This window comes from Gopherus evgoodei, chromosome 8 (genome assembly GCF_007399415.2).
Source record: "Gopherus evgoodei ecotype Sinaloan lineage chromosome 8, rGopEvg1_v1.p, whole genome shotgun sequence".
Taxonomy (NCBI): Eukaryota; Metazoa; Chordata; order Testudines; family Testudinidae; genus Gopherus; species Gopherus evgoodei.
The window spans coordinates 30,319,381-30,334,201 of NC_044329.1; the positions used below are offsets into that span (position 1 = coordinate 30,319,381).

At 37.3% G+C, this 14,821-nt stretch overlaps 1 protein-coding gene across 1 annotated transcript in view; it reads right to left on the reverse strand.

The window, feature by feature from the left end:
* SLIT3 (slit guidance ligand 3) overlaps window positions 1-14,821 on the reverse strand; it is an 811,508-nt gene that overhangs the window by 360,530 nt on the left and 436,157 nt on the right. The window lies entirely within an intron of this gene.

Below are 14,821 nucleotides of genomic sequence, written 5' to 3' on the forward strand. Positions count from 1 at the left end.
AAAGGATTCTCATATCTAGTTTGTAATTGTTATTTCCAGTTCAATAAATTGGATAAAATCCAATATAAACTCAAAAATAACATTTAAATTTGGAATTTTCTCATTCAAATACAAACCTTTTACAATGCCCTCAGCTGATGCAAACTGCTCATATCACAATGCTGCAGATGAACTGCTTGTGAAGGATACTGTCCATGCCATTCTTCAACACACCCACTGCTGGGAAACTCAGTAGGCTGCATTAATGATACCTACAGAAAAAGCCATTCTTGTGCCCTCTTAAACAAGCAAGACAAGAGTAAACTATGCAAAATAAAGAGAGTAGATCATGGCAGGGTAAGATTTAAGGTAGAAGGAGAGGACAACCTGGGCCACATGATATTATTTTCTTGGCACAAGGCCTTCCAACCCTATCAAGAGGATGTCACCTTGTGAATCAAGGACATTACAGTCCATTTAAAGAAGTTTGAGAACCTTTAAAAAACATCACCAATATTTGTCCCAGTTAAACAATCAGGAAAAAATGAAAATTCATGGGAAGCCAAAAATATGACTATTCAAACACTGTATACATTAGAGGTATAAAATAAAAACCACTAAAATGAAATCAAATTATAAATTAGCCTTATTGCAGTGGCATAGGGCTTACATTTCATAAAAATCTAACAATAATTAAATATCTGTAATTCTCCAGTGAATCTAAATATTAAAGTTTTTTAAAAACATGAAAAGGCCATGTTTTAAGGCTGAGCTATAGGCTGAACAAGCATATACTGTTATTTTATTTATTTGTATTTTGCAGACTGAATACTTTTAAATAGACAAAGGATATATTTTAGCTTTTATCTAGCTGACATTTTATGCAGCAAAGGGGAACTAAGACCAGCTCTGCAGTAGGAAAATTCATTTTCCTAGAGTCACAGGTTTGATTTCTAATGATTTATTGTTGAAAATTCCCTCATGGCTGGTCAAGTCCACCGCTGTGGACGGCCACAGAATACAAATACTTCCTCTAATGCAAATGCATATTAGGAGCCACATTAATTAATATGGATATGGTTATGTCAATTTAAGTGATATCATTCAGTTACACTCAGATAATCATGGGAAAAGGATCATATAAGGGATGGATGTACTTGAAAGATTTAATATTTTTCACAAGCGCTAGTCAACTGATGTTCTATTTAGGAGAAGGAACATGGAAGACAAGATCATAAAAAGCAGAATAAACAAAAGCAACAAGGAGTTTTTGTGGCACCTTAGAGACTAACACATTTATTATTTTGTTAATTTATTTAATATTATTTATTATTATTTGTTAATTTATAAATTTATTATTTAGGGATTTATTAATCTCTAAGCTGCCACAAGGACTCCTCATTGTTTTTTGCTGATACACACTAACATAGCTACCATTCTGAAAAAAGTAGAATGTGTGTAATAAAGGAAAGCAGCAATAGGCTAAGCAAGCTATAAAAGGATAAAATAGGATAAAATAGGATAGTGTCATAGTCCCCAAACTTCATGTAAGGCTACTTGGAATTCTGCCATGTCTCATATATATCCCCTATATCCTTAATACTTCCCAAGTAGTTCACATTTCTTATAGCTCTTCCTGCTGCTCTAAAAAAAGTTTCTTTAAAAAAAATATTCCCTTTAAAATAAGGCCAGGTGCAGTCTTACATTTTAAGACCAACCTCTTCAGCTCCCTGGGGGGTACAGTCATGCACAAAAGTAGCTGATAGGTGTTTACCCAACCTGTTTTTAAAAACTTCCCATGATGGGGATTCCACAATCTCACTTGGAAGCCTGTTCCAGAGCTTAACTACCCTTATAGACAATTTTTCCTAATATCTTGCTGCAGATTAAACCCATTACTTCTATGGTTTTACTTTCAGTGGGCATGGAAAATGGTTGATCCCCATATACTTCATAATAGCCCATAACATATCTGAAATCTTATCAGTCCCCCCTCTTCCCCTCTGTCGTTTTTTTCCTCAAGACTAAACACACCCAGTTTTTTAACCTTTCCTCATATGTCAGGGTTTCTAAACCTGTCCTTAATTTTGTTGCTCGTCTCAGGACTCTTTCCAATTTGTCCACATGTCCTGAAGTGTGGACACAGTACTTCATGTCAGGCCTTATCAGGGCCAAAAAGAGCAGAACAATTACTTCCCGTGTCTTATATGCACCACTCCTGTTAATACACCACAGAATAACATTAGCTTTGTTTGTAATTGCATCACATTGTTGACTCATATTCAATTAGAGATCTGCTATAACCTCTCAGATCCTTTTGAGCAGTACTAGCACAGAAGGGGGAATAACTGACATTTGATTTTTTTCCTTCCTAAGTGAAGTATTTTATTGATTTTCTTCTTGCTGATTTAAGACCAATTCTCTAATTTGTCAAGATTGTTTCGAATTCTAATCCTGTCCTCCAAAGTGCTCACAACCCTTCCCACCTTGACATCATCCACAAATTTAATAAGCATATTCTACATTCCATTATCCAAGTCATTAATAAAAATATTGAACAGTACTGGAACCAGGTCTGACCCCTGTGCAACCTCACTAGATAAACTGGGTGTCTGCTGACCATTGATAACTACTCTTTGAACACGGTCTTTTAATCAGTTGTGTATTCACTTTATAGCAGTTTCATCTAGACCAATGGTTCTCAAACGAGGGCTGCTGCTTCTTCAGGGAAAGCCCCTGTCGGGCCGGGCCGGTTTGTTTACCTGCCACATCCGCAGGTTCGGCCGATCGCAGCTTCCAGTGGCCACGGTTCCCAGCTCCAGGCCAATGAGGGCTATGGGAAGGGGTATCCAGTACGTCCCTTGGCCTGCACAGCTTCCTGCAGCTCCCGGCCCAGCCCAACAGGGGCTTTCCCTGAACAAGCGGCAGCCCTAGTTTGAGAAATGCTGATCTAGACCATATTTCCCTAATTTGCTTATGAGAACGTCATGTGGGCTGTGTCAAAAACTTTACTAAATCAAGATAGATCACATTTACTGCTCTCGCCCTATCCACTAAGCCTGTAAACCTGTTGAAGAAGGAAAATAGATTGGTCTGGCAAGATTTGTTCTTGATAAATCCATACTGGCTACTTCTTATAAACCTATTATTCTCCAGGTGCTTACAAAATGATTGTTTAATAATGTGTTCCAGGATCTTTCCAGGTATTGAATTTAAAAGATACGTATTATGTTTGCCCTTCTCCAGGCTTCTGGGACCTCACCCAGACCTCACCCATCCTCTAAAACAATTGCTAATGGTTCCAAGATTGCTTAAGTACTCTAGGATGAATTTCATCAGGCCCTGCCGACTTGAATGCATCTAGCTCATCTAAATATTCTTTAGCCCATTCTTTCCTTATTATGGCTTGCGTTTCTTCTTCCTTGTTGTCATATATTAATTGTGTTGAGTTACCACTGACCTTTTTAATGAAGACTGAGGCAAAGCAGCCATTAAACACCCCAGGCTTTTTGATGTAATTAGTTATTAGCTCTCCTTCCTCACCAAGTAGAGGACCTACACTTTCCTTCACCTTTCTCTTCCTCCTAATGTATTTCTAGAACCTTGTCTTATTACCTTTTATATCCCTTGCCAGGTTTAACTCATATTCTGTTTTAGGCTTTGTGATTTTGTCCCTACATGTTTGTGCTCTTCTTTTGTACTTCTCCTTAGCAATTTGTCCATGTTTTCACTTTCTGTAGGATTCCTTTTTGATTTCCAGATCATCAAAGAGCTCTATATGGAACCATATTGGCCTCGTACTATTCTTCCTATCTTTTCTTTACATTGGAATAGTTGAGAGTTGTGCATTTATACTGTTTCCTTGAGAAACTGCCAGCTCTCCTGAACATCTTTTTCTTTTGATTTTCTTCCCAGGGGCCTTAGCTATCAGTTCTATGAATTTGTTAAAGTCTGCTCTTTTTTCAACTCCAAGTCTAAAATGGCTGTCTGCCTGGTTAATGTATCCACTTTCTGAAACAAAAAATATTCCCAATACATTCTAAGAATTTATTGGAAATTTTGATCAGATTTGGTAACCTTAAGGTCATGCCACAAGGCATTTTTCTCCAGGCTTTTTTCTCAGACAGTGAGAAGTGCCACATGCCAAGATACCTCCAAGTAATGCAGCCTTCATCAACTGCTGAGGCTAGAATTTAGCACGCAGTCACAAGTTAGTGGGTATCAGGGTGGATAAAAATCAATGATTTAAAAAAAAAAAATCAACAAAATCAGATTTTTTTTTATTTATATCGGATTTTTTTTATAAAATGTTTTTTGAGGAAAAAACCTATCTAAAGATAGTTTTAATTAAGATACATTGTAGCTCAAAGATATCTCATCATGGGATAAGCATTATAAATTCTAATTCTATAGTATGAGACAATATATTCATGTAATGTTTGTAAATGAGTTCCAATAGTTCATGGATTAGGGACCCAATTTTATCGGGCTCCAGGGGGTTCTGTATAGATGATTTAGGTTAATCTTTCTATCTACCCAATGGGACTCAGTGCTCAGTCTAGAAGATACCATCAGAGATGCTTAGTTTTGCAGTTCTCAAACTGTGGATTTGTGTCTCCAGAGATAACATGTTTGTTAACAGCAAAAATGTTTTAAAATAAATAAAACAGAAAAATAAATAAATAAATAATTTATAGAGGTGAGAAATAACAGATCTCAACCCTATTGCCGCTTTGGAAATTGCTGTACACAGAGTCAATCCCTTACTCTCTCTAAAAGTGCAAAGTTTCAAAAAGTTCAATGAATAGAAGATCGTTGAGGGCGGAATAGATCTGGACAAGGAGAAGTCCGGAGATAAATGTGAGAAGGAAGGGACGCGCAGTAGAAACAAAAGTGAAACTGTTTGAGCAGCATATTCCAGAAGTCTTGAGGTCTTTCTGAGTGTAGCCTTCATTGATTTGAGATCTACCATACCATTCTCTGACTAGAAGGGAAAACCTATAATGGCAGCAGGCTGTAAAAGAGACTCAGTTTAGGAATAAGAACCATTCAATATATGTTTGATGATGTTTTAAAGAAAGTTACACCAGTGAACTGGTGGATGTCACTTAAGCGCTTGGATTCAGAGACTGTTGAAGTGATAATCTCACTTTTAACAGCAGTAGCTGCTTCTGCCAGTGTAGAAAGAATATTTTCTTCCTTTGGACTAATTCATTCTAAATTGAGAAATCGTTTGGGACCTGAAAAATCAGGAAAGCTTGTTTTTCCTTTCCAGATAATGAACAAACAGGAAAATCAAGGTGAAGATGACTGAGTTAGCTGCAGAAACCACTATTTTAAGTTTTCCATGTAGACTTCTCTGACATAGTTCATCTATTTTTTTAAATTTCATTTAACTATTTTAGTTAAAAACAATTTTAACAAAAACAAACATGATTAAAAAAAAATTGAATGTTTAACTAAATTCAAAAATCCATATGCTTGTTTTGTTAAAATATTGTATGTTTGCTGTTGAAGAAAAGAATCCAGAATACATAACTTTGTTGTTTTAGTTAAATAAACAATCTAAATATCTGTCTGGTGATGTTCTCCTCCTAATACAGCATGGCAAGAAAATCCTCCAAATATTAATGATTAACCTGTTGAACTGGAGATAGCTCACCTCTCAATTACTTCATAAATATCTGCTTAAATTACCTTTGATAAATGAAATAACCAAACAATTATTCATTTTCTGATATAGCTGTAAAATTAATCTGAAAGTTTTCAAAATAAATCACTTAAATATATATAGTGTGTACCTTCTAAAAATGAAACCTACATCTATCTCTGAGTTGTGAGGAATACGTATTAAGGTTATAACAACCAACAAGAATGCACTTTTATGTAGAAATCCATGATTAAATCGAGTCTTCCTGACTAGTGATTTAAATCATGATTTAAATCAAATCCATCCTGGTTTATATATAGTATTTTAAATTCAGAATCTCAGGGATAAAAAACACTCAGGAAACAATAATGCACTAATATCTCAGGTGCTATTTTCTGAGCGGGTAATTGAGTAGGAGCGGTGTTTAAGTGTATGGGAAGGTTATAAATATGTGTTTGTGGCACTGCCAGCTGTCCTTTACGTGGAATAGGAAGCCAGAGTTTAAGTTTCAGTGGTAGCCACGTTAGTCTGTATCAGCAAAACAAAAGAAAACAAACAAAAATGAGAAGTCCTTGTGGCACCTTAGAGACTAACAAATTTATTTGGGCATAAGCTTTCATGAGCTAGAAACCACTTCATCAGACGTGTGAAGTAAAAGATACAGGATCAGGTATAAATACATGAAAGGATGTGGGTTGCTCTACCAAGTATTAAGTCAGTCTAATGAGATAAAGCAATTAACAGCAGAATACCAAGGGAGGAGAAAAAACTTTTGAAGTGGTAAGAGAGTGGCCCATTACAGACAGTTGACAAGAAGGTGTGAGTAACAGTAGGGAGAAGTTAATATTGGGTAAATTAAGTTTAAGTTTTGTAATGACCCAACCACTCCCAGTCTTTATTCAAGCCTAATCTGATGGTATCTAGTCTGCAAACTGATTCCAGTTCTGCAGCTTCACACTGGAGTCTGTTTTTAAATTTTTTTTGTTGAAGAATTGCCACTTTGAGGTCTGTTATTGAGTGACCAGAGAGATTGTTTTTTGAATGTTATGATTCCTGATGTCAGATTTGTGTCCATTTATTCTTTTGCATAGAGACTGTCTGGTTTGGCCAATGTACATGGCAGATGGGGCATTGCTGGCACATGACGGCATATATCACATTGGTAGATGTGCAGGTGAACAAGCCCTGGATGGTGTGGCTGATATGGTTAGGTCCTATGATGGTGTCCCTTGAATAAATATGTGGACAGAGTGGGCACCGGGGTTTGTAGCAGGGTTTGGTTCCTCGGTTGGTGTTTTTGTTGTGTGGTGTACAGTTGCTGGTGAGTATTTGCTTCAGGTTGGGGGGCTGTCTGTAAGCGAGCACTGGCCTGTCTCCCAAGGTCTGTGAGAGTGAAGGATCGTCTTCAGGACAGGTTGTAGATCCTTGATGATGCACTGGAGAGGTTTTAGTTGGATGCTGTAAGTGACGGCCAGTGGCGTTCTGTTACTTTCTTTGTTGGGCCTGTCCTGTAGTAGGTGACTTCTCGGTACTCTTCTGGCTCTGTCACTCTGTTTCTTCCCTTCACCAGGTGGGTACTGCAGTTCTAAGAATGCTTGATAGACTGTAGATGTTTGTCTCCGTCTGAGGATCGGAGCAAATGCAGTTGTATCTTAGAGCTTGGCTGCAGACAGTGAATTGTGTGATGTGATCTGGATGAAAGCTGGAGGCATGTAGATAAGCATAGCGGTCAGTAGGTTTCCAGTAAAGGGCAGTGTTTATGTGACCATCGCTTATTAGCACTGTAGTGTCTAGGAAGTGGACCTCTTGTGTCAACTGGTCCAGGCTGAGGTTAATGGTAGAGTAGAAATAGTTGAAATCTTGGTGGAATTCCTCAATCTTTCCCATGGGTTCAGATGATGAAGATGTCACCAATGTAGCGCACACAGAGTAGGGGCAAAAGGGGATGAGAGCTGAGGAAGCATTGTTCTAAGTCAGCCATAAAAATGTTAGCATACTGAGGGGCCATGAAGGTACCCATAGCAGTCCTGCTGACGTAAGGTATAAATTGTCCCCAAATCTGAAATAGTTGTGGGTGAAGACAAAGTCACAAATTTCAGCCACCAGGTTTGCCATGATGGTTTTGGGGATGCTACTGTTTTTCAAGCTTGCAAGTGTACACCGTATAGTGTCATAGTAAAGATGGAAAAGGTTTAACCTGACAATCCCACTTTGATTCCCTGGTGGTAAACACAACACACTAAATTCTCAGTGCAATCACTCTTTATAACACTTTAATTCAACATGAGAATAAAGAAAAAATTCTGTATCAAGAAATACCTAGTACCAAGACTTAACCTCTCTCCTTGATTGCTTTGTGCATTATGAGAAAAATCATATTAAATGCATGCTGCATTGTACAGGGAATATGCACATGCATTTCAATAAGTCACATCTTTTTAAAGATGTAATTGTGAAATATGTGGTTTTTGCATTTATAATTAGGGGTGGATCAGATGGTGAAAGTTAAACAACATATTCATTAAATTAACAAGAGTAAAGTTGATAACACATTATTTTAATAGTACAATAATGCTGCATTATCATGGAAGTTCTCTGAAAGTGAATGTGACAGCCACAGGGATATCTCTTGAATACATTATGGTCAATATCACAATGAATAGCAATTACAGGAGTTAGAAAGATTTAATCCACTGGAATACTTAGAAAGTAATTGTGAATTTAGGGATATGAAGAAAACTTTTAAAAGGTTTTTAGTTATAAATAATATGAACCATTCATCCCTTAAAGGATACATGAGACTTGTCTTCAGAATAAATTTCTCATATAAATGGTTATACTTTATCTCTGAATGGTTAGGCACCTCTGAAGATGCTCAAGAAATATCAGTGTTCAGGATCAAAACAATGTGGAATCCATTCCAAAATAAAAATTTATTTGCCTTTTAAATGCTCATATACTGGAACATATTTAAAATATTATGTGTCTCACATAGACATCAGAGATCAACACTTGCTGGTCATCCTTCGTGTACTCAAATACAAAAGTATAAACATGCAGGACCCAACTTCCTTCTCATTAAGTGGTTTTATATTGGTGTAATAATTGACTTCACTATTTACTCCAGATTTTACATCTCCTTAAACCAGTTGATAATCAGGCCACTGATTCATTTTCTCTTCCCCAAATAATCTTGTGCAAACTCCAATATTAATGTAATGTTAAATTGGCAAATTCAACCAGACAGGAGTCAAGAAATGAATATGAGGATTTTCAAAGAGCCTAAAAGTTTAGGGTCCCTTGAAAATCCCAACCTAAGGATTCAGAGTAGCAGCCATGTTAGTCTGTATCCGCAAAAAGAACAGGAGTTCTTGTGGAACCTTAGGGACTAACAAATTTATCTGAGCATAAGCTTTCGTGGGTTACAGCCCACTTCATCAGATGCACAGAATGGAACATATAGTAAGGAGATATATATACACATACAGAGAACATGAGAAGGTGGGAATTGTTTTGGAGAACTTAAGGTTGTTAAGGTTTCTAATGCAACATTAAGATATGCTGCACATTGTAATCAGAGCTCACCAAATAATTCATGATCATTTACCTTCTTTCTGCTTGTGAAATATCTGCAAGCATATTGTCACTGCCTCAGATTTATGCATTATTTTAATTAGACTATTTATTCACGTCTCTGTGTGTGTGTGTGTGTGTGTGAGTGGATCATGAATATTGTAAATAGAAACTGTGTTGCTTAACTGTGATGGGTAAGAAATGTCACACAGCATTGTTCCTGTTCTCTGCTTGTGTGAGTGCACAAGCAATTGTTTGTGTTAAATGAAAAATTCAGCTTTTGTGAAAACTTGAATATGCAAGTTGGAAATTTATTTTTTGAAAAAGCTAATCTGATAAATGTTAACAGAAAGTAAATAGAATGGAGGTATGAGCATAGATCAAGAGAACTTATTTAATAAGTAAAACCAATATTCACAGAAATGTTTTTGCATGCTATAATGGTCTAGATATTACGGTATATATAGAATAGCAAAATAAATGTGCATTGGTATACAATGGTAGACCATGCTATGTAAGTGCATTGGCAAATGACAGTGTAAGCATTGGCAGCTACACTCAAACAGTGTTCTGAAAACAGCTGGGTTTATTAGTCAACTGGAATACAGCATAGAAAGTCCCTAGGTTAGCATAAAGAAATGAAGGTTCAAGCATAGAGCATTCTGGTTAGCCCTGAGCCCAGCCAAGCTGCAGCGAATCCCATTATCCAGCCTCTGCCTCTCTCAGTCCGATCTTGGTCACTTCCCAGGTGAGAACCCTGACGCCTTCCAGCAGCCAACTCTTATTCCCTCTACCTCACAGCCTTCCAGTACTTTGTTTTTGAGCTGGGATCTTTGCTCAGCTTCCCTGCTGAGAGGTGGGGGAATCCATCTCCCTCTGGGTCATTGGTTGCTAGGTGTTACTGTCCTGGTGACTGGATTTGCCATTGTCTTCTCAGATTCTCCAAATGATAAGCAGGGTTGGCCTTGGCCAGTCCTGTTCAATGATTCATTCAGACATAAGCTGCTAGGCGTCATTCAAATCTCTGTTTCTTTGCCTCACCCTGAGAGCAAACAGTCCTCCTTTCCCCCGTACCCCCCCCCACCCATTAATCACACAAAATATAGGGAAAACTGAAGTACATTTAGGCTCACAATGGTAAATAAGTTGAGAACCACTGATTTAAAGATATCGCTTGAGAGAGGTTTTAATTTTTTATCCAATGGCAAGTTCGCTTAAAAACCTTAAGCAATATTTCTCTCAGCAACTGGACAGCAATTTGGGTCCGGAAGCAGTTGCCATCTTCTCTAATGGACCATGGTAGATACACGATTCATACCTTAATTATAGATGGAAACTGACAGTAGATATGAGAATAAACTTCTTATCCAGCTCCCTTGGTATATTTTCCATCCTCAGTATTGTTGCTTCAAAACAGCAGAATTTTCTATATATATGAACCAAAGCCCCTTGTACTGTGTTCCAGTCTTGTATCATTAAAGATGTTTGTAGCACATGTTTGTAGAAAGATGTAAGTAGGACGTTTGCTATGGAGAAACACTTCAAAAAAGAGTGTTCCCCTGGGGTCTACAGTAAAAATACCAGATTGGGAAGCTAATAAAAAATCTATTATGTAGCTAAAACTGCTGCAGTGCACTACTGGAGCCAGCTTCACCATCATAGCTGCCAATCCCACCATGTCCTGGGACCCTGAACCTTCATCCTGATCATTACATCACAACCCCCTTCACTGGCTGAAACCCTGGGATTACGGAGTCTCTCATTTCTCTTTCTCCTCCCCACTCCAGCAAATGCCCTTTTCTTTCCCCACCTTATTTCTTCTCTTTCCTCTTTTTCTTTTCCTCCTGTTTTTCCAGCCACCAGAGACAGAAGCTGCATTTTCTATTTTGGTGTTCTCTTCATTCCCTGTTTCGCATGCTTGGCTTGTTTTTCTATTCAGAAATCGGATCAGACTAACAGCAGCAACAGCTCCAGTCCATCTGTACTAACTTCTCTTTTCCTCAAAAACACAGTTATTAGCAACTTTGCTACAATCTAAGAGAGTGTCAAACAAGGAGGGTTTCCTTCTAAAAACTCTCTCCATTGAATGGGAAAGGGAACAAGGGATGTTGTTAAAACGGAAGCCTTGCTCTTAATTTACATTTCAATTGATGTAACTGTTCTTCCTTCTTTTCTGTATCTTTAATAAAAAGGTTAAAGTGATGTTTAATGGTGTGTTTACCATGGTACCAAGCAGGCTGAAATCTCTGCGTATCAAACCCTGAACTTGGTTTAACACTGTTTAATACTGGACAGTGACTGGGTTATGTTAGCATAGATTCCATCTTAATTAAGACAACATTTTGTTATTGTGACTTTTATTAGCTTTTATGTACTTTTTACAGTTGTGCCTACAACTAGAGTAAATTTGTAGGCCCAATTATTACAACATAATCCCTTCTTTAATTAACTAATTTTTTGCTTTGGATTGGACATTTGTTCATAAAATTACAATTATAAAAATATGTTTATTTTAGTTTAAGCACATAGCAAAAAGGAAAAAAAATATGATTATACTTTAAGGTTTGTAATTTTTTTATTTCAAAATTAGGAATTATAAATTTGATGATTAAATACCACAGTTATGTCTAACAATTATATCTTATATTTAATAGTTAAAAATGTTAAAACAGTTTTTAGAAGTTAATAAAACTTAAGAATTTACAATATATTTTATTTTTAGTTAAAGCTTTATATTTACATTTGTGATAACTGGGCCTACACATTTATCCTAATTGTAAACGCAATTGTAAAAAGTAGGTAAAAGCTTATAAAAAGTCACAATAACCTATAGTAACAAATGTTAATAAAAAGTATCAAGTATCAGAGAGGTAGCCATGTTAGTCTGGATCTGTAAAAGCAGCAAAGAGTCCTGCGGCACCTTATAGACTAATAGATGTATTGGAACATGAGCTTTCGTGGGTGAATACCCACTTCATCGGATGCATGCATCTGACAAAGGGGGTATTCACCCATGAACGCTCATGCTCCAATATGTCTGTTAGTCTATAAGGTGACATGGGACTCTTCGCTGCTAATAAAAAGTATAACTCCCTCCCCCAAAAAATTGAATTAGTCCAAACACAGGAAACTACTAATATAACTCAAAAACTGAGTTAAAATCATGCTTCATAAACAACCAAAAATAAGTGAACCAAATTTAATATATCAAAAACTATGCTTAATTAATAAACAAAATAACACAAAATGGGTTATTCCACCTGTGACTCCCTGGCACACCAATATTCACCACTGTCATGTAATTAGGCTGTCTATGTGTTACTGAAACATGTTGTGAGGCTGAAAATGCCCACAAGCAGCCTTTCAGGTACAACAGTAAAAAGGCCAAATAAAGTTAATGGTTTATTGAGGAAATGCACACCACAATAATGATGATAATAAGTAAAAAAAAGTTTTCGTGGTCTGTTCAAAAGCATCTGGCGGGATGGATTTGGCCCGTGGTCCACCTATTGACTATCCCTTCCCTAGACTGATGTGGATAGACAGACATGTCTTAAGATTAGAAAATAATTCAACTTCCTTAGAAATCAAAAGATTCTCACTGCAGATGTCCCAAATGAAGCACAAAATATCCATAAAATGGGGTAATGGAGACCTATGTCTGTACTCAATGCAACACTAAGCTAACATTATTCTGTTCACTTGAACACTTACACAATCTAATGTAGAAGGGGAGCTGTTTATTGCATTACTTTAATTCAAATTACACTTATATTTCATATCTACAGATACAAAGATACTTGGTAATACCTAACCATCTACTATGCTGTGACTGCTGCTTATTACATAGAGCTTAATAGTCTCAGTGTTAACCTATGCTCCCCCTGTCTGGTTGTTGTATCCACTATATTATGTCTTTGGAGCAGGCTCAGGGTTTACATTATATATGCACACAGTGCTTAGCACAATGGGGTCACTACCTCTGACAGGGCCTGTGCGTGGCTACTGCCACAGCCATCCTCCTGGCCAACACATTGAGGACTGAACCAGTCACCTCCAGAGCTACTACATCTTGTGCTAAAGAGTCAAGGCTCTGTAACTGGGGACTGTAATAACTCATGTCCTCATGGCACAGAGGAAGACCTGTAATACACATTCACCAGAAGGTTACACTATCACAGTGCTAATACTCCTATAACATGACATATGTTATGCATGTTACACAGTTTTACAATGAATTTGAGAGACTTTTGCCTCCTTTTCTTAGTCTAGAAAGCAGCCTTCCTCAGGGGAAGGAGACCAGGCACTGAACCTCTGCCACATTGACAACCTGCTGGCTATAACCAGGCTTGTTTCAAGACGGCTCTATCTTGCCTCTAACAGTAGCAATGGAGTGATACTAGCCTAAGACAGTGCAGCACATATGGCCTCTACATAAGGTGCAGCCATGGGAAGGTACAATAGGAAATCTTTACAGAACTGTATTCCTTTATTTATGTTTAGAGAAAGCCAAGGCCAAAGAAATTTAAGGTAATTGTATTACCACAAATAAACAGATTTTACCCTTAAATGGCTTTTATTGAAACACAGGACAGGAATGCAAATGTCAGAAAGAAAATAAACCTGTTCATTAAATTAATTTCTTCTGCCTAGCAAAAGTCATACCATTTTCTCACTTTCCTTACTCTGAAGTTTGTGCTGGATCTGTGTAGCTCTGACCTATAATTATCTGTAAATATAATTATCTGCACTCTTTGAATGAAGCTCTGGAATAAAGAACAAAAAAACTTCAGCTAACATTGTGATGCTGTTCCCTTTCAACTTCTCACTGATCTGCTGTATTGTTTCCTTTAACTGATATACTTTAGCACATAGTCTGTAATTTAATCAAACTTTGCAAGGTAAGATGATGCATTGTTGGCATAGTAAGGTCTCCAAATTTAAGAATATAATCTGCACATTTGTCTTTGTTCAGAACTCCTACTGATGGATGGGAATTGTTTTTGTGGACTGAGGGGAGCGTATAGGTTACAGTCAAAGAATATCTTTCTAGGTGCAGAGACCATCTTTCTATGTGTGCTGCATAGACCTGAGCCCACATCTGACGCTCAAATAAATAATAGCAGTAGCACCGAGAATATAAGAATGTAACAACTTAAGAATGGCCATACTGAGACAAATCAATGGTCCATCTAGCCTACTATCCTGTCTTCCAAAAGTGGCCAGTGCCAGATGCTTTGGAGGGAATGAACAGAACAGGGCAATTTATCAAGTGGTCCACCCCCTGTAGTCCAGTCCCAGCTTCTGGCAGTCAGAGGTTTAGGGACACTCAGAGCATGTGGTTGCATCCCTGACCATGTTGGCTAATAGACACTGATGGACCTATCCTCCATGAACTTACTCAACTCTTCTTTGAACCCAGTTATGTTTTTGGCCTTCACAATCCCTTGGCAAAAAGTTCCACAGGTTGATTGAGAAGTATGTGAAGAAGTACTTCCAGATGTTTGTTTCAGACCTACTATTAATTTCATTGGGTGATCCCTGATTCTTGTGAAGAGATGAGTAAAACTTCCTTATTCATTTTCTCCACAATATTCATGATTTTACAGACCTCTGTAA